This window comes from Phyllobates terribilis, unplaced genomic scaffold, assembly GCF_046119375.1.
Source record: "Phyllobates terribilis strain yellow unplaced genomic scaffold, ASM4611937v1 Scaffold_1__5_contigs__length_1240528914, whole genome shotgun sequence".
NCBI lineage: Eukaryota > Metazoa > Chordata > Amphibia > Anura > Dendrobatidae > Phyllobates > Phyllobates terribilis.
Window position 1 is genome coordinate 506,641,430 of NW_027362761.1, and position 19,298 is coordinate 506,660,727.

Sequence of the window (19,298 nt, forward strand, 5' to 3'; positions counted from 1 at the left end):
GGAATTTCAGGCTGCGTTGGAAGCAGACGACAGCCTGAAAGCTCTCAAGGAACAGGCGGCACAGCCTCCCATGGAGTCAGACTGCGAGCGTGTGGTCTGGGACCAGGGACGGCTGTACCGGGTAACGGTCCAGCAGGGTTCACCGGAGGCGTGGCCCAGGGACCGACAGTTAGTGGTACCCTATCCGTTCAGGGCGGAATTGTTGCGGATCGCACACGAGATTCCGATGGCCGGACACCTAGGGATCGCTAAAACCAAGGCCAGGATAGCTCAGCATTTCTACTGGCCTGGGATGGGAGCCGCGGTGGGTGCCTACTGCCGTTCGTGTGACACCTGTCAGAGGGTGGGGAAGGCGGGGCCGCGCCCCAAAGCCCCACTGGTAACTCTGCCAATCATCGAAGAGCCTTTCTCGAGGGTCGCTGTGGATCTTATTGGACCTCTGTCCACTCCCAGCCACTCCGGGAAATGCTTCATACTCACGGTAGTGGACTATGCCACCCGGTACCCGGAAGCGGTAGCTTTGTCGTCCATTCGGGCCGACAAGGTGGCTACCGCCTTACTGGAGATCTTCTCCAGAGTGGGTTTCCCCCAAGAAATGCTCACCGACCGAGGGACCCAGTTCATGTCGCGGCTGATGGAGTCCCTCTGTAAGCAAATGCAGGTGCAACATCTGGTGGCCAGCCCGTATCACCCACAGACTAATGGCCTGTGTGAGCGGTTCAATGGCACCTTAAAGCAGATGCTTAAGATGTTGGTCGACTCCCACGGGAGAGACTGGGAGCGTTACCTCCCACACCTCCTATTTGCTTACCGGGAGGTTCCGCAGGCCTCAACGGGGTTCTCCCCCTTTGAGCTCCTGTACGGGCGACGGGTACGGGGCCCCCTGGCTCTGGTGAAGGAAGCATGGGAAGGGGATTTGGCCACCCCCGAGGTGTCGGTCATCGAGTATGTCGTGCGCCACCGGGACAGGATGATGGCCTTGGCAAAGCTGGTGCAGGACAATATGGCCCAGGCCCAGGCCGACCAGAAGCGGTGGTACGACCAGAATGCTTGTGAGAGGACCTACCAGGTGGGTCAAAAGGTGTGGGTACTGGTCCCCGTACCACAGAACAAGCTTCAGGCAGCCTGGGAAGGTCCCTACTTCGTGCACCAGAAACTCAACGCCGGCACCTATCTGGTCACCCTGGATCACGCCCGTGGAAGGAGGAAGGCCTTCCACGTGAACATGATGAAGGCTCATCATGAGCGGGAAGCGACTGCCCACCCAGTGTGCAACCTTCCCGAGGAAGGAGAGGTAGAAACCCTCCTGGATCTGCTCACCCAAGCCAAGGCGGGTGGGTCCATCGCGGATGTGGGGGTTGGCCACCAGCTCACGGAGGACCAACGGTCCCAGCTGGGGACCACCCTGCACCCCTTCCGGGGGCTGTTCAGCAGCCTGCCCGGAAGGACTGAGATGGCTGTCCACGACGTGGACACTGGCGATCACCCGCCGATCCGGCGTTCAGCATATCGGGTCTCTTTCGAGGTGCAGGGAAACATGCGCCAAGAGATAGACGAGATGCTGAAGCTGGGGGTGATCCAGGCATCCAGCAGCGCGTGGGCCTCGCCTGTAGTCCTCGTACCAAAGAAGGACCGAACTACACGGTTCTGCGTGGACTACCGGGGGCTCAACGCTGTAACGGCCACCGATGCGTTCCCCATACCACGCATCGATGACCTGCTCGATCGGATGGCCGGGGCTAAGTACCTGACCATCATGGATCTGAGCCGGGGGTACTGGCAGATTCCTCTGACCCCCGCGGCAAGGGAACGCTCTGCCTTTATCACCCCTTTTGGACTGTACGAGTCCACAGTGATGCCATTCGGCATGAAGAATGCCCCTGCCACTTTTCAGCGGATGGTCAATACGCTGCTTGAGGGACTTGAAGGGTACGCGGCTGCGTACTTGGACGATATTGCAGTCTTCAGTCCCACTTGGGAGGATCACCTAGAGCACCTGCGGCAGGTGCTCGGTCGGATCCACCGGGCAGGCTTGACCATCAAGCCGGAAAAGTGCCAGCTGGGCATGAGTGAGGTCCTCTACCTGGGTCACCGGGTAGGCGGGGGGGTTCTGAAGCCAGAACCGGGGAAAGTGGATGCCATCGCATCCTGGCCCACTCCTAGGACCAAAAAGCAGGTGATGTCCTTCTTGGGGACCGCCGGGTACTATAGGAGGTTCGTCCCACACTATAGCACCCTGGCCAAGCCCCTGACGGACCTCACCAAGAAGAAGCTGCCCGTCGCAGTCGACTGGACAGTCGCCTGCGAGACAGCTTTCGGGGCACTCAAGGCCGCCCTAAGTAGCTCCCCTGTACTGCAAGCTGCCGACTTCGACCGGCCGTTTGTGGTACAGACCGACGCCAGTGACTTTGGCCTCGGTGCTGTGCTAAGTCAGGTCAACACGACAGGCCAGGAACATCCTGTCTTGTACCTGAGCAGGAAGCTACTGCCCCGGGAGGTGGCTTACTCCACGGTGGAAAAAGAATGCCTGGCAATTGTATGGGCCCTGCAGCGTCTGCAGCCCTACTTGTACGGGAGCCATTTCACCGTGGAGACGGACCACAACCCCCTCAGCTGGTTACACACGGTCTCTGGGTCGAATGGCAGGTTGCTACGCTGGAGCCTCGCTCTCCAGCAGTACCACTTCTCCATTCGCCACAGAAGAGGCCGTGACCACGGTAACGCTGACGGGTTATCCCGGCAAGGGGAGGGTGCAGAAGGACGCACGGGGGAACACAGGAATGTGCTACCCCCTCGCGCCCTCGTATAGGGGGAGGTGTGATGAACCTGTAGCCGCCATCTTGGTAATGATAAATCATATCCAGGGATGGCCACACTTCAGCAGCCCCCACCCTTGGGACCTTCTGTTAAAACGTCAACTAGATAGTTTCCCCCCATCCAGGCTCCTGTAAGATAAGAAGCCTACTTAACACTTGAATGCTAGGAGCTTCAAAGACTTCGAGAGGAAACACAGCCAGCAGGGGGGGGTGCTTCGTCTATCTGTACCTGACCATTTGTCCCATAGGACTAGTTTCTTTGTCTGTCACAAGCATGGAGGCATAAGATATAGAAACATGAAAAGTACACGCATGTTGCATGGGATGGGCCAATAAAAAAATATCACGGCGTCCCGGAGCCATTGCGCACACAAGCCTCCGCGGTAGACGTTTGTACGTGCTCTGGAAGCCAAGATATAGCGCGGAGCCATTCCTGAGGACCGTATGGTATCATAATTGATATCAAAAGGTCGGTTACGGCGGCCCGAATCCATGGGAACCCCTGGGGGTATCCTGAGACCATCCCAGAAGAAGTTATTGGGTTCCTTAGAATTTGGGCTTCTGATCGAAGTTAGACCTGAGGGTGGAGACTGAGTCAGCTGACCTCACCAGCAGTGGGCGGGACAGGGCAGGTAAGATAGCAGGACAGGCAAGAGACAAGTCAGTCTTGACCCAAGAGTGGTGTGCTGAACATCTGAGCACCAGCTGAGGCCACCAAGGGGAGGAGCAGTTTGACCATGCGGTGGTAGGCCTCAGCCTGTAACAAAGAACCGTGCCTGCGACCGCAGAATCCTCTCCCTGCGTCACAAGAAAATCAAGAAACCGGTAACTGATATGCTGTGGTGATTCTGTGTGTTGTATTCCATTGTTGTATAGTTTAGCCTGACCTTATACCTGTGTATATTTAGTGGTATATCGTGTATCTAGTGTATTATTATAATCAATTACCTCAAGTAATTGTGGGCCTGCCTTTTATTCTGCATAACGAACGCACGTCCGTGTGAGCTCGGCTCAAGCCAAAAACGCTACCCAGGGTTGGTTCCTGACCCGATATAGGCCCATTCACGGACTGGGCGTATATCTAAAATAGGGACTGGTGGCAGCATACCAACTGGGGATTGGGGAAGGCTGGTAGTGACGGTCGGAGGTTCAGATATATATATTCCTGGCGCGGCCAAGGAAGATATATATACCGCCCTCACTACAGAGGGCCCCGATACCCAGTAGGTTACAGGACAGTCTCTCTGGCGACCGCTTATCCTAGGTGCAGTTCCTTGACTGACCTGAGGCTAAGAGGGCGCTAGCGAGTTGTGCTGTGTAGTGACGTTGAAGGGATAACACACTACCGTGTTCCCTGCGCTGGTTGCAGCTTCCTGGCACTACTTTCTCTAGGTGCAGTACCTTGACTGACCTGAGAGGTAAGGGGGCGCCAGAGAGCTGCACCCACCGGCCGGCTTTCATCACAAACCCCCTAAAGGCTGCTATCGCAGCATTTAGAGTGCAGGCAGAGGGAGTGAAAGTTCCATAGTGAGGCCAAGTGAAAAAGTAAAAAAAATGTAAAAAATAAATCAAAAAATACTAAAGAGTAAAAATATATTGTACCTATAAATAAATATTTTTATGAAAAAAAAAGTACACGTATTTGGTATCGCCATGTCCGGAACGACCTGTCCTATAAAACTGTTCAACTAGTGAACACTGTAAAAAACAAGGCAAAAAAACAATGCTTTATCATGCCACCAAACAAAAAGTGGAAAAAACGCGATCAAAAAGACAAATGTAAATAAAAATGGTACCTCTGAAAGCATAATTTTGTCCTGCAAAAACAAGCCACCATACAGCTCCATTAGCAGAAAAATAAAAAAGTCATAGCTCTCAGAATAAAGTGATGCAAAAATAATTATTTTTTCTATAAAATAGTATTTATTGCATAAAAGCGCCAAAACATAAAAAAGTTATATTAATGTGGTATTGCAGTAATCATACTGACACGAAGAATAAGGCTGCCTTATCAATTTTACCACACGCAGGACGACCTAAAAAAAAATTCCTGAATTGCTGTTTTTTGTTCATTCTGCCACCCAAAAGTTGGAATAGAAAGAGATCAAAAAATGTCACGTGCCCGAAAATAGAAACGTCAACTCGTCCCGCAAAAAACAAGCCCTCACATGACTGTCGGCTGAAATATGAAAAAATGATAGCTCTCAAAATATGGCAATGCAAAAACTAGTTTTTGCAAAAAAAGTGTCTTAGTGTGTGACAGCAGCCAAACATAAAAACACAATATAAATCTGGCATAGCTGTAATCGCACCGACCCGAAGAATAAAGTCGTCTACTCACTTATAACGCACGAGGAACGGCGTAAAAAAATAAATAAAACCAATTCTTCACCTGATGTTGATTTGTTCATTCTGTTTCCCAAAGATCGCAGTAAGGCTTGGCTCACATTTATCCTGTGCCCTATGCTGAGTACTTACACCGGCGTTTCCTTGTAAATCTCTGAAATACGTGATTCAGACGGAACCCGCAGTGGAAGATTTCCTATAATGAAACACATGGAGGCATTGTAGACTCTGTGTGGCCTGTGATCCGGTGGTGTCCACATTTTTAGGTATGCATAAAAGTGCCATTAGCCACAGTTTTGTGCACTTCTGAAAAAAAAGACACAGCTGAAAAAAGGCCAGACAGAGTCCAGAGTAACTCTGCTTCCTCTTTATAGTGAATGGATCCCTCGGGAGTTTCATTGAAATCACATCACTCGGAGATTTAGATGGAAACCCAGATGTATGTGCTCAGCTTAGAGTGCAGGATAAATGTGATCCAAAATGTTTTGTAAAATGTTCCCAATAAAAGCTTCAACTCAATCCAGAAAAAAAAACCCACTCTGATCCGTCATCTGTTATCGGAAATATAGGGGCTTCCACGTTACTGGTAGCACAAAGGCTTTGGAAAAGCTAAATGGCTCCTCTCCCTCCAAAAGAAATCCAGCGAATTTTGCGCTCACAAATCCAAATCCCCCATCACTTCTGAGACCCAGTGTGCATAAACCGCAGTTAGCGTCCACATGTTTGGCATTTCTGTGCGATAAGAGCCCGCCTAATTTATGGGTGCATGTCTCCAGAAGCATGAGCTGGGCACAATGTACTGAGCAATATGTCGTACTGGTCACTACAACATACTTGCCACTACAACGTACTGGTTACTCAGTTTGCAATTTTCACTCAGCAACATCCATCCGCTGCTGCTTGTTTCTGGAAAACACCCATGGAGTCAAAATTGTCACTACACCTGTAGATAAATTCCCAAAGGGGTATAATTTCCAAAACAGGGTCACTAGAGGGGGGGTTCTGCTCTTCTAGCACTTAAGGACTCTGTATATGGAGTCTGCATACTACTGTAGGAAAATCTGCGCTCCGGCAGGCAAATAGCGCTCCGTCCCTTCTGAGTCTCGCCTTATGGCTAAACAGTACTGTACACGCACATATGGTGTATGTCTACTGTGGTATAGCGACAAGCTCAGCGGTAGATGGAGGTAAACAAGGGATACTGTCTCTTTAAATTTTTGGGTTGGTTTATTTGGTAAGCATAAACTACCCGGTAGTCCATAAAGAAAAAAACAAACACAGCCCATCCGGCTAAAGAAACAAAAACGAAATACAAAACTTGTAGCAGAGTCCGTATCTCGGCCAAGGTCTGGCCACTCATGATTAGCCACACACAGGTTCAGCACAGCACATGCTAGCTCCACTCTGGAGCAGGTTTCCCCAGGTACTGACCGCACCTGAGGGTCAGAGGTGGCTATTTAAAGCCCAAAGCACTCCCTGGATTGGAGATAGGGTGGATAACGTTCCGCCCTGCACTTCGTTATCCACTAAAAACATTCCCTTGTAAATGTGGTCCTATAAACTCTCTCTGCACCGAATGTGCAGGAGAAACTTCCATGTTTTTACATCTCAGTCTCAGCGACTTATCTCCCTTCCAACACACTACCAGTGACTTTGTCACATATTCCCCCCCTCTGCCCAAAACCGGGGGTTTTAGCACCTTTACTCACTAGACAGGGAAGTCTGGACAGGGCATCGGCATTAGCATGCAGTTTTCCAGGCCTGTGCTCTACCAAAAAACTAAGTCCTGGAGGGCCAGGAACAATCTGGTCACCCGGACATTTTTCCCCATCCGTTCCCTCATCCATCTCAGGGGAGCATGGTCTGAGACCAGTCTGAATTTGCGGCCTAACAGATAATACCTAAGGGTATCAACCGCCCACTTGACGGCCAGGCACTCCTTTTCCATAATCGCATAATTCTTTTTGCAGGCCGAGAGTTTTCTACTCAGGTACAGAATGGGGTGTGCCTCCCCATTTACCTCCTGCGATAAGACGGCTACTATGCCGACGTCTGAGGCGTCCGTCTGGAGCACCATCTCTTTATGGAAGTCAGGTGCTATCAAGACCGACTGGTTACATAGGGCGTGTTTCAGCTAGTGGAACGCCATTTCTGCCTCAGAAGACCACTTATCCATCGCTGTCTTTGTATCTCTAAGTAGGTCGGTCAGGGGTGCCGCTATTGTGGCCAAATTCGGGATAAACCGCCGATAATACCCCACGATTCCCAGAAAGGCCTGTATCTGTTTCTTGGAGGCCGATTGCAGGCAATTCCCTCCACCTTGTTCATTTGCGGTTTTATTTCGCCCCTTCCAACCACATAGCCCAAGTATTTTTCCTCTTCCTTTCCTATGGCGCATTTTCTTGGGTATATGGTAAACCTGGCATTTCTCAATGGATCCAGTACTGCCTGGACCTCCTGCAGGTGGGTTCATCAATCTGGGCTGAAAATCACGATGTCGTCCAAATATGCGGCAGAATATTTTTTATGTGAGCCCAGAATCCGGTCCATGACCCTCTCGAAGGTAGCTGAGGCTCTCTGTAGTCCGAAAAGCATCCTAGTGTATTAAAAACACCCGCCGGGTGTAGAGAAGGCAGTCTTCTCCTTGGCCCCTGGGGCCTGGCGAATCTGCCAGTACCCTTTTGTTAGGTCCAGGATAGTGATGTACCTGGCAGTCCCCAGCCTCTCAATAAGCTCATCGACCCGGGGCATCGGGTAGGCGTCAAATTTGCACACGTCGTTTAGCTCCCTGTAATCTTTACAGAACCACCATTCTCAGTCTGGCTTGGGCACAAGAACAATCAGGCTGGACCGGACACTTTTAGATTCCTCGATAACGCCCATGCTCAACATTCTCCTCACCTCCTTGGAGATCACCTTGCGGCAGGCTTCGGTAATTCGATACAGCCTTTGGCTCACCTTTACGTGCGGTTCCATCAGGATATCATGCTCCACAACTTGCGTACATCCGGGCAAATCTGAGAACAGGTCTCGGTTTCTCTGCAGTAGCTCTCGGCATTGTTGTTTCTGGACCGGTGACAGTGTCTCTGCTACTGTAACGTCCTCGACCCTGGCTTCAGGATTTGCCCCTAGAAATGGAGCTTCCACCAGTTCCCTGTCTCGCCACGGCTTCAGTAAGTTGATGTGGTAGATCTGGTATGGCTTCCTTCTACCCGGCTGGTGGATTTTGTAGTTGACTTCACTCAGCTTCTCAACTACTTCGTACGGTCCTTGCCACTTAGCCAGGAACTTACTTTCGACCGTGGGCACCAACACCAACACCCGATCTTCAGGGCTGAATTGTCTCAGCCTTGTGGTCTGATTGTAGACCCTCACCTGGGCATCTGGTGCCTCTGTAGAAGGCTGTCCTTCACGATTGGCATTACCCTTTTGATTCAGTCCTGCATTTGGGCCACATGCTCAATGACACTCTGGTGGGGTGTAACCTCTGCTTCTCAGGTCTCCTTGGCTATGTCCAGAAATTTCTGAGGGTGTCGTCCGTATAGCAGTTCAAACAGCGAGAACCCTGTAGAGATCCAGGGATCTTCCCTAGTGAAGAACAGCAGGTAAGGCAGCAGCCAATCCCAGTCTCACCCATCCTTCTCCATAACTTTCTTTAACATTGACTTTAAGGTCTTGTTGAAATGTTCTACCAGTCCGTCCGTCTGCGGGTGGTACACAGACATTCGGAGTTGTGTAATTTGGAAGGCCTTACATAATTCTCTCATCACCTTCGACATAAATGGAGTTCCCTGGTCCATCAGGATCTCCTTTCGCAGACCTGTCCGGGAGAAAATATGTACCAGCTCTCTGGCGATACTTCTGCCTCAGGAATTTCTTAAAGGTACTTCTTCCGGATATCGCGTTGCATAGTCCAATACAACCAGAATGTATTGGTGGCCCCGGGCAGACTTCACCAGGGGCCCAACTAGGGCCATGGCGATCCGGTCAAATGGTGATAGGTAACGGCACTAGGGGGCTGCGGAAGTGGGACATTGGAGCCATTAGTGGACAGATTGGACAGGATCAGCAGTAGTTCAGTCTGCCGGTGACATCCAGGTCAGTAGAACCTCTGTAGGACCCGCTCCTGAGTCTCATCTACCCTTAGATGCCCACCCAAGATGTGAGAATGGGCCAGGCCTAACACTCTAGGCCTATAGGGTCCCGGCACTACCAGCTGCTCTATTATTTCCCCTTTTGGGTTAGTGACCCTATAAAGAAGCTCCCCATTAAGTGAAAAATATGGGAACCTGGTGTCAGCCCCTGACTCCTGAGCAACCCCATTGATCGCAGACACATTGTCAAATGCATACTTCAAAGTGAGATCCTGCATCTGCGCAGTCCGAAAGTCCCCCCCCCCAGACACCCCCAGGTCTGGAACCTCGTCCTCCGGGGTCACCCCCTCGTCTTCATCCCCCACAATGACACACAGGGGGAAGTCATCTGCCTCTGACTGCGACGGTGATGCATCATGGTGTGACTGGCTCCCGGTTGAGACATTTTGCACCCCCGCTTTCCGCCACAAGTCCCAAAACAGACTGAAGTCCCGCCTTATTATCACTGGGTAGAGCAGATCCCCAACCACATGGGACTCAGCTCCACAGTCAGTGTGTATTGTCACTCTGGCAATAAGGTAGTCCTTTGTGTCCCCGTATATGCACCGCACACCCACGTTTTTCCCGGGGATCAACTGGTGTGGGAGCACGGCCCTTATGAGAGTCACCAAGCTCCCTGAATCCAGGAGTCTTGCTACCAGTACCCCATTAACGGTCACGGGACATGATTGTGGACCCTCACCGGGCTGATAGTCCGCACTGCAGGCGGGGTAGGCATAGTAGGAACAGCAATGTCCCAGGCTACAGTACATTTGTTCAGAGGGCAGCTACATGTCCTGGGCCGTGACACCGCCAACAAATAATCTCTCCCGAGGGGACCTTGGGCACCACCTCCCCCGCCCCTTTGGACCTTAGGCGCGCCACCCCCTTTTGGGCCTCCGCCCCCAACTGGGACCCCTAATATGGAGTGGGCCATTTTCCCATAGAACCCTCGACCCCCTGGTACCTCTCAACCAGTCCAACCAGTTCATCAGCATTCCAGGGATCACCCTGGGCAACCCAAGTCTGTACCGACCTCGGGAAGGAGTGCACAAATCGATTCATCACTACTCGCTCTATGATCTACGCCAATGTAGAAGATACCGGTTGCTGCCATTTTTGCAACAAGTCAAACATTTGGGAGCACGGTGGTTTATTGCGGTGATAAGCCCAGTGGTGAATGCGCTGTGCCCTGACAGTCATTGTTACTCCCAAGCATGTCAAACTGTCAGTCTTTAATTTGGCATACTCTTTGGCGTCCTGTAAGGCTAAGTCATAATATGCCTTCTGGGGTTCCCCCGTCAGGTATGGAGCTAACACCTCTGCCCATTGCTCTGGTGGAAGCCTCTCCCTTTTGGCGACCCTCTCGAACACTGTCAGAAAAGCTTCTACAGCATCAACCGGGGTCATTTTCTGCTGCACTCCCCTTACTGCCTTCCGGACAGCAAAGTCGTCCACTGACCTTGTCGTTGGAGCTGTTGCCGAGCCACAGATAGTCTCTGTGAACAAATAGATCTGCTGCTGCTGTTGTCGGGACTGGTCCTGTTGGGCCTGCTGCAAGAACTGCAGCTGCTGCATAGGCAATTTAGTGGTCTCCTGTTGTGCTATCTGCTTTTGCTGTAGCATCTGCTGGTGTTGCGCTTTCTGCTGCTGGTGCTGCTCTTTCTGTGCCTGTTGCACCAGCAACAAATGTTTAAGGAGGTCCTTCATTTTGTCCAGCGTTACTTGCTGGCTTACAGCTGACTTCACCCAGGACATGCAGGCCTTCCTGTGACAGTCACATGTATTCGCTGGGAGTTTTGCCAGTATTCTCCACCACTTGTGGTAAAGCGACAAGCTCGACGGTAGATGGAGGTAAACACGGGATACTGCCTATTTAAATGTTTGGGTTTGTTTATTTGGCAAGCATAAACTACCCGGTAGTCCATAAAGAAAAAAAAAAAACTAGCCCATTCGGATAAAGAGACAAAACTTGTAGCAGAGTCCGTATCTCGGTCAAGGTCTGGCCACTCACGATTAGCCACACACAGGTTCAGCACAGCACGTGCTAGTTTCACTTTAGAGCAGGTTTCCCCAGGTACTGACCACACTGGAGTGTCAGAGCTGGGTATTTAAAGCCCAAAGCACTCCCTGGATTGGAGATAGGGTGGATAACGTCCTGCCCTGCACTTCGTTATCCACTAAAAACATTCCCTTGTAAATGTGGTTTACATCAGGTATCATATTAATCAGCTTCAGTGCCATTATAGCCATGTCTTTAGTTTATAGGGCTAAATCCTGCTGACTGGTTCGCTTTAACTAGAAAAAGGAGAATGTAATAAAACATGTAAAGAGACTATAGTGGATCTCTAGATGTGGCCACAACTATGGCTGAGTTTGGATGAAAATTGTTCATTATTTTTATCGAAAAAGAACCCAAAAACAAGATAGACCATGCTTTATCTGTATGGTATTCCGTTGTCCATATTTCACATCCATATTTTTGATCTGGTCATCCATATGACAACCGAAAAATGAAAAATGTATGTACAGTGTCTGTATGGCATCCTTTTTTAACTCAACAATTGAGTTTAATAGGCTAGTTTGATAAAAAAAAAGGATCAAAATAGTGCATGCTGCGTTAAAAATTTCAAATGAACTAACGTATTCACTTAAATTGATTCATGTACTGTATGTTTGGTTTGTTTAGCACATGAACAACATACAGACCAAAAATACTCCCGTCTGAATCTGTGTGCAGAATGATGATGAGCAGATTGATATATAGTTGGCAGCAGGGTTGCCACCAGGAATTTCAGAGTCCAATACTGGCAAAATTTTCGGGCCTTGAGCTTAACCCCAGGTCCGCCTCCACTCCTGGAACCTTCCACAGTCCTACCCGCCAAATCCAGGAAAAATTTCACTTCTGCACCAAGTCCTCACTAATCACACATTAACAGTTCGCATCGAACACCATATCACACACACAGCCATCAGCTTTTTGGCCAAAAGATTTTTTTAAGCTTGCCACCATGACAAGGTAGACTCTTTTGGCTGGGCCCTACTCTACTCTAGTCTAATTCTGGAACTCCCAGTCAAATGAATCGAGTGGCTGCACACATATCTGAACAGCCGCTCCGTTTATTTCTGGGCAGTTACAGTTACGGGGCCCCTGTTCTTGGGATCAGTGGGAGTTCTACTTCATTGATCACAAGAACAGGGCACCCATAAACCTTTTCACCTCCCTGAAATGTGCGGAGCAGCTAATTGGGCATGCATTCAGACGCTCGATAGTAAGGGCCAGCTCACAGGGCAGATCTTCAAGCAGAATTTTGGTGCAGACAAGTGTCAGACTCCAGGTTACCAGGACCAGGGTAACCTCCCACGCCGTCCTGTGTTTACCAAGGCAGGGGTTCAGCAAACTCCCAGGTGTTTCAGGAGTACGTAACGGGACCCCATTCTGTGTGCCTTCCTCGGTCGTCTTCCTGCGCTGGCTCTCACCCTCCTGCCCTGCGCCTCGCAACCAGTGTTCCAAGCCGGTAACTTCGGATCTTGGCGGGCAACCTGCAGTGCCCTGAATCCTATGTGGCTGCCTTTTTAGCGATTTAGTTGCGGTTGTGAGCAACTGCACCTTGAAAGTACAGAAGCCTCCGGTTTCTAGCTGAGCCTTGTAGTTCTCCACTAGTTAGGGGCCGGTCCCCTTTTCGGCCTGATCCCTCCATGTTCCTGTAGATTCGGGCGTACATGTGGCTTCCGCACTCGCCGTGCCCCTGGGATCCCCTCACTCCTGGAGCCTTCCTCTGCTCCCTTCCTCTTCAGCCAGTCCTCCTGGGCTTCTCAATGTAGGCCCTCTTCCCGGAGCAGAGCTCCTACAGTGCTCCTGCTCCCACTACTTCTCCTCTCAGACTGAACACACTCTCCCAAGATGGCTCCCCTTTTTATACTCCTACTGAAGTGCTCCCCTGTCCTGCTTCCTCCACCCACACCCACTACATGGTTCCCCCTCACTCGGTTCCCCCCACGTCCAACCAGGCACAGGGCTCAGCATAAGGCAGTGCATCTTGCCCTGCCTGCTGGTCTGGAATGGTGTAGTGTTGGATGCTGGTGGGTGGGTCCCGGGCAGTACTCCATCCTTACCTAAGAGTGAGATACCACACCTCTGGGTGAGATGCAGTACCTCTGTGGCGACTGAACCTGCAGGGGCGCCACACAAGTCCTTTCTCAACATTGCTGCGGCTAAAACCACAATCCTCATTGCTGTCTCCCATAGAGATGAATGGGAGGCATGAAGGAAGGGGCCGCCATAGATTTTTAGCCAACTGTTGGCGTGGCGGTTTGCACCAATCTTTTGCTTGAAGACCCGACATTTGAACTGGCCCTAATAATTATCCCATATGTTGTGTGTAGGGGATAAGTATTAGGTTACTAGAGTATCCCCTTTAATGCAGGCAACTGTACCATATTGCAGACAGGCAGAATCAGTAGGGTTGAACTTAGTAATACTTAGTAGTTTGCAGGCAGCAGACAGAGATGGCCTCCATCGTCACACTGTATGAGCAGGGAGGGGGTCACAAGAAGAGTAGCGGGTGGACCAGCTGGTGGGCGAATGGGAGGTTGGAAGGGCGAGTGTGCACCTCATCACTTTCGTGCATTAAACTCCTGCATATAAGGAACAGAGGGCGGGCCGGCATCGTCTGACCTCAGTGATGTTATACGTGGCCAGCCCCCTCTGCTGTGGCCATACAATGTAACCAGCTGTGGCTGTGAGTGAATGGGGCCTCGGGACTTAATAAAGTAAAGTAATAAGCCCGGGCCCCAGCAAGCCATGATCTGTTGAGCAGCCTCCGCGAAGGTTGCGCAACGTGTCTCACCCAGTCCGGGCCCCCCCCTTGCTTCTGCTCACCAGGACACATACACCAGTTATGGCAGTAATGCTCTGGTGCTCGGTTAGCAGTAAAAGGTTAACTATAACTTTTATTTACATTTCTTTCTGTGCTTAGGAGTCCATGAATTTGGCCGGCCACTGGACTGCTAAGCATAGAAGGGGTTTAGTAGAATAACAGAGCAGAGATTTAGTAGAATAAAATACAAGTAGTATTGAATCTTTTTCCCAAAACATCACATACACGAATCACAAAAAACACAAACCGCTTACAGGGTTCTGTCTGCAATGGGTGCAACAAAATTAAATGGTTAATTCCACTCAACCCAAAGGATTATTTGGGTTGAGTGGGACTAACTATGGCAAATCTCTACGAATCTGTAAGTGATTGAGATGGCTCAAACCTAATGCAGGCTTTGTCCTTAGAATTATGGGGGACGCTGTAATGCTTGGACTAATGCCAATTTCAAAAATGACATTACTGACTATCTTCAAATACGTAGAGGCTTGAAGCAATTTCTATACAGAGATGGAACTGTAAGCCAAACATGGACCCATTTCCAAAAGCTAAGTTCATAATACAGCCTGTAAATCCTTCCCTAGCTTCTCCTGTATAATAATGCAGTAGTTCTGTTTTAGATCACTGCTGTGCTGTTCCTGTAAGTCAGGCTAGCAAACTGGGGTTCCTGATAATGTCGTCCTGGTGGTCTATTTAAAAGGGTTTCACTGCTTGGTCCTCAGCTGGTGTTTTAGGCACACACTTTCCTTGGCTCCGGTCACTTTGCTAGTCTCCTCTATTTGTTATTGAGTCTGACATTGTCTTTGCTTTAATTTTTCTGCCTATTCCTTGTTATTTTGGACTCTGACTGCTGGTCCATTCCTGATCAAGTAGCTGTACTGTTTCTCAATTACACTACTGATTAATGTTTGATCCTCCTGGTCCTGACGCTGTCTAACCCATAACTACACATCTTGGCCTTAATAATCCCTGCCTACCCCACAGTAACCCGAACTAACACAATGGAACCAGCCAAAGTAGAAGGGACCAAAGCTGGACCTGGGACAGGTGAATAACAGTACTCCCCTATTAGGTCCATTCCAAAAGAGTCTGTCAAAGAAGAGGAAAGAAAGAGGATGCTTGGCATGAAACTTCTCAAGTAAGTTTGAAGCATTAATGTCCTTAGAAACCCAACAACTTTCTTTGGGAATGTATCCCTTTGTTAGAATTCCTGTTGAACTTCTACAGTTTGACCACTAGTGGCTGATATTGTTCACCTTAATAATTGTGCTGCAATCCCACTCCTTACCATTGGAGGCTGCTGTTGTGTTCTGCAATTGCCCTTTACTAAGATGGCAGATTCTGAGCCTGTGGGATCCATCTTGTTTCCTGTTGGGGCCTACTTAAAGCCGCATGGATCTCTCACTCCTTGCTTGAGTATTGTGTCTAGCTGTTAGCCTAGTTCCAGTCTCCAGCTCCTGAACATTCTTACCCAGACTGTTCTCACCCATCTACAGATTATTTCCTACAATTCCTTTTGCTAACGCCAAGAACTTCTACTACCGCTTGCTGTCCCTTGTCATGCTCCTTCGGCCACTGGTTTCCAGCAGTACTACGCCAGTATCGTAACTTTCTTCCAGTGATTCAAGTAGAATAAATTCCCACAAATATACTTACTGTCCAAAGTTTGGTTAATCTCATACTCTATGTCCAAGATAGTAGCAGAAGCAGAAACGAACTCAATAGAAACATTTTTTGGGAAAACCAACAGATGAAAAAAGGAGACATGGAATGCATTTAGAATTTTCAAGGCAGAATGCAGTTTCAAATAGAAAGTGACCATATTGATTTTCTCATTAACTTGGAATGGACCAATGAACATAGGAACCAGTATCATTGAGACTTTTGGTGGAAAGCCAAACCTTATCACCAGGAGAGATGTTGGGAACAGGTTGATGAAGTTTCAGTGCTCATTTTGCTTTAACTGCACCTGCAGCCAAATTGGATTGCACCTCAGTCCAGATGTCGTGAATGTCCTGAGAGACACTGTTTACAGCAGGTAGTTGACTCTTTGATGCAATTGGCAAGTGAAGACAAGGCATTTGACCATATATGTGACAAAGGGAGATTTCTCAGAACAATCAGAAACTGAATTGATGTGGGCAAAACCCTTCCAAGGAAGCAAATTGGGTCAATTATTTTAATGGGAATTAAAGAAAATCCATGGGTATTGCTTCAAACACTAATTCTCTCTGTTTGTCTATTACTTTGGTGTTGATAGGAAGAGCAGAAATGTAAGGAAATTTCTAGATTCCTGTAGCGCGATCTCCAGAAACAAATTACACACCATGGTTGGACAAACTTAAATACAATGGAAAAAAAATTCTTTGAACAAAACATTGGCCTACTGTAGAGCAGAAGGAAGTACAGGTAGTGCAAATAAATTTGACATTTTGGTGAAACAGTCCACTACAATCCTCATGATTTTGAACCCTCAGAAAGATCTGCAATAAAGTCCCTGGAAATATCAGCCCAAGGTTCTTGTGGAATAGGCAAAGACTGTAAATGACCAAGAGGTGTTTGAAGAGGAGACTTAAACTGCACGATGAAGACAGGATGCTATAAACTCTATTCCATTTAGGCCAATTCAAATGGGAATGGAGTTCTGCTGTTCATTTAACTCCTTGATGACTGATGAAAGAAAAGAATGAGCCTAAATTAAGGCCTTTCAGCAAAGTGCTTTAGAGACAAGAGAATGTCCTTTAGGTGGAAAGTTAGCAGATGGAGGAATAGAAACATGAATATATTCAAGTTTCATTACATTTTCTGTGATGCATTACATGGATCACAGAACCTAGCTAGTATGTGGGCACTGTTGTTTTCCCAACTGGATGAAAGATGCAGATAAAGTCAAACCACGAGAATAAGAGTGACAATCAAGCTTGACGAGGATTCTGCCTTTAGGCTGACTGTAGATACTCTAGAATTTTATGGTCTGCATAGATGGTCACTGGGTATTTAGCCCCTTTAAATAGATGTCATCCTTCTTCCAAAGCTAATTTTCTGCTTAACGTTCTCAATCACGAATGGAGTTTTTCCATTTTGCTAAAGAGAGTTTACTGAAGAAGAAAGCGCAGGTATAATTTCTAGAATCAGAAGAATTTTGTTAACTAATTGCTCCTACATTCATAAAAGCCTCTTTACTGAGTGGTGTAGAACTGGAGTTGTACAATAAGAAATTTTCCGAGTGAGATCAATAAAAGGAGCTCCCACTTGAGAATAATTTTTAATGAACTCTGGTACTAGTTCACGAGGTTAAGGAACCCTTACCTAAACATGACGTCAGTTTTCAACTCTCTAACTCTGACGTGGGCTCAGCTTTTGAGTCCACAACTTTCCAGACAGATAATAGCTGTGTCATTCAGTCATCCTCTGCCTCTAACAGCCGTGCATGGTGTGGAGCTCTGTCTGCCTGCGGCAATGCGGAAGAGAAGCAGTTGCTCGGTCCATGGATGTCACTGAAAGCGGCGGAATCACCAGCTTGAGCAATCCGTGACCACTCTAAGCTGGCAGAGATAAGCGCCGGGCAGAACAGGCAGGTAGTTATCAAGTACCTGCCTGTAAATTCTTAGGTCAATAAGAAAAAAATAAAATAGTCCCGGATAACCCCTTTAATTGAATCACAAAGATCTGAGATGAGGGGCAATGGATAACGATCTTTCTGGATGAATTCATTAAAACCCAAATAGAGTTAATGTATGGTCTAAGAGACATGTTTTTCTTCTTCACAAAGAAGAAGCCTGCAAGATGTAGACTTCCAGATGAATCTCCGATTCAAATTCACTTTTATGCCCGCAGACATCCCTTCAGTCTCCAGGAGCGATTAGGAATAAATTCTCTGAGTGGTACAATACCTGGAGGAAAAAGTGTGGCATAGTTAAATGGCCACTGAGGAGGTTGTGTTTTGACCTGTTTGGAAAAGGCATCACCAAACTCCTAGTATGAAAAAGGTAAGTTGGATGTAATGTAAACAGAGTTCAGTTTCAAAGAAGGTTGTTAAAGAACAGGTTTGAGGGTTTTTGAAGACAAGAATATCCAATCAAAGAGTTGACCAATCAATAACCAGAGATTTTAGCCTTAGGCAAGAAAGGCCCATGAGCACTAGTGCATCAGAAAGTGGCAAAACTGAAAAAGAAATCTCCTCAACATGCAGTTGTGACGCCTCAAAGCCTCCTGTAAGCCCCTTTACCCTGGGAGATGGGGGACTCGGAGTCGGGTCCTGTGATGGAGAGATGGGATGCAGCCATGGCCTGGACCCGCTCCGTGCCCAGGGCTGTCACATTAAAAAGGATGGTATGGGCTTATCCGGGTTGAGTGGCTGATTACGACTACGCCACCTGTGGCACCTGGTGAAGGCCACCAGCGCCGCTGCAGTCCGCTGAGGCATGGTGGTATGGCGGCCATCGTTGTTACTACTCCCCACAGGCGGAGCAAGGCCTCAGGGCAGAGAGACAGGAAGACGGGGGTAGTAGTCTAGAAAGTCTGCATAGTGCAGTGTGGCGCAGAATAAAGAGTCCGGAGGCCATAGGGGTGAACTTCCAAGGCTTTACTCACATAAGAGATGGCAATAGGAGGGCGACTCCCTGCTCCTCGCGGAGTTCTGCGATCACCAGGGAAGGGGGTCCGACAACCTCCGAGTAAGTCCAGTATTCGATCAGGACCCCCCACCAGAGTGTTCCTAAACTACAGACTGAGTCCTTTCCTGTCTATATGTGTGTGGATAGGCCGGGTCTCCCTCTGAACTCCTCTCAGAAAAAAAGGCACGGGTGGCAGCTCCGCTCCTTCCGTTACCCGGTGGGATCCTCAGGGCCTACCGGGCTTTCACGACCAGGATGTGGAGTTGCAAGGTCGGATGTCGGGGGCCGGTACCCCTCTTGCAGCCGGACTCCCTCTGAATATATCAGGTTGGCGAGGACAGGTGGCGTACACCGCTCCGTCTGCATCCTCCCTGGGATCCATTTGCGGTGGAGCTACACTCTAAAGCTCCAGGCCTTCTTGGTCATGGTCCTTGACCGGGCTGAGACACACATTATGTGCAGCCTGCCCCTCGACCCAAGGCCAAGGTACGAGGGCTGTGTCTCCTT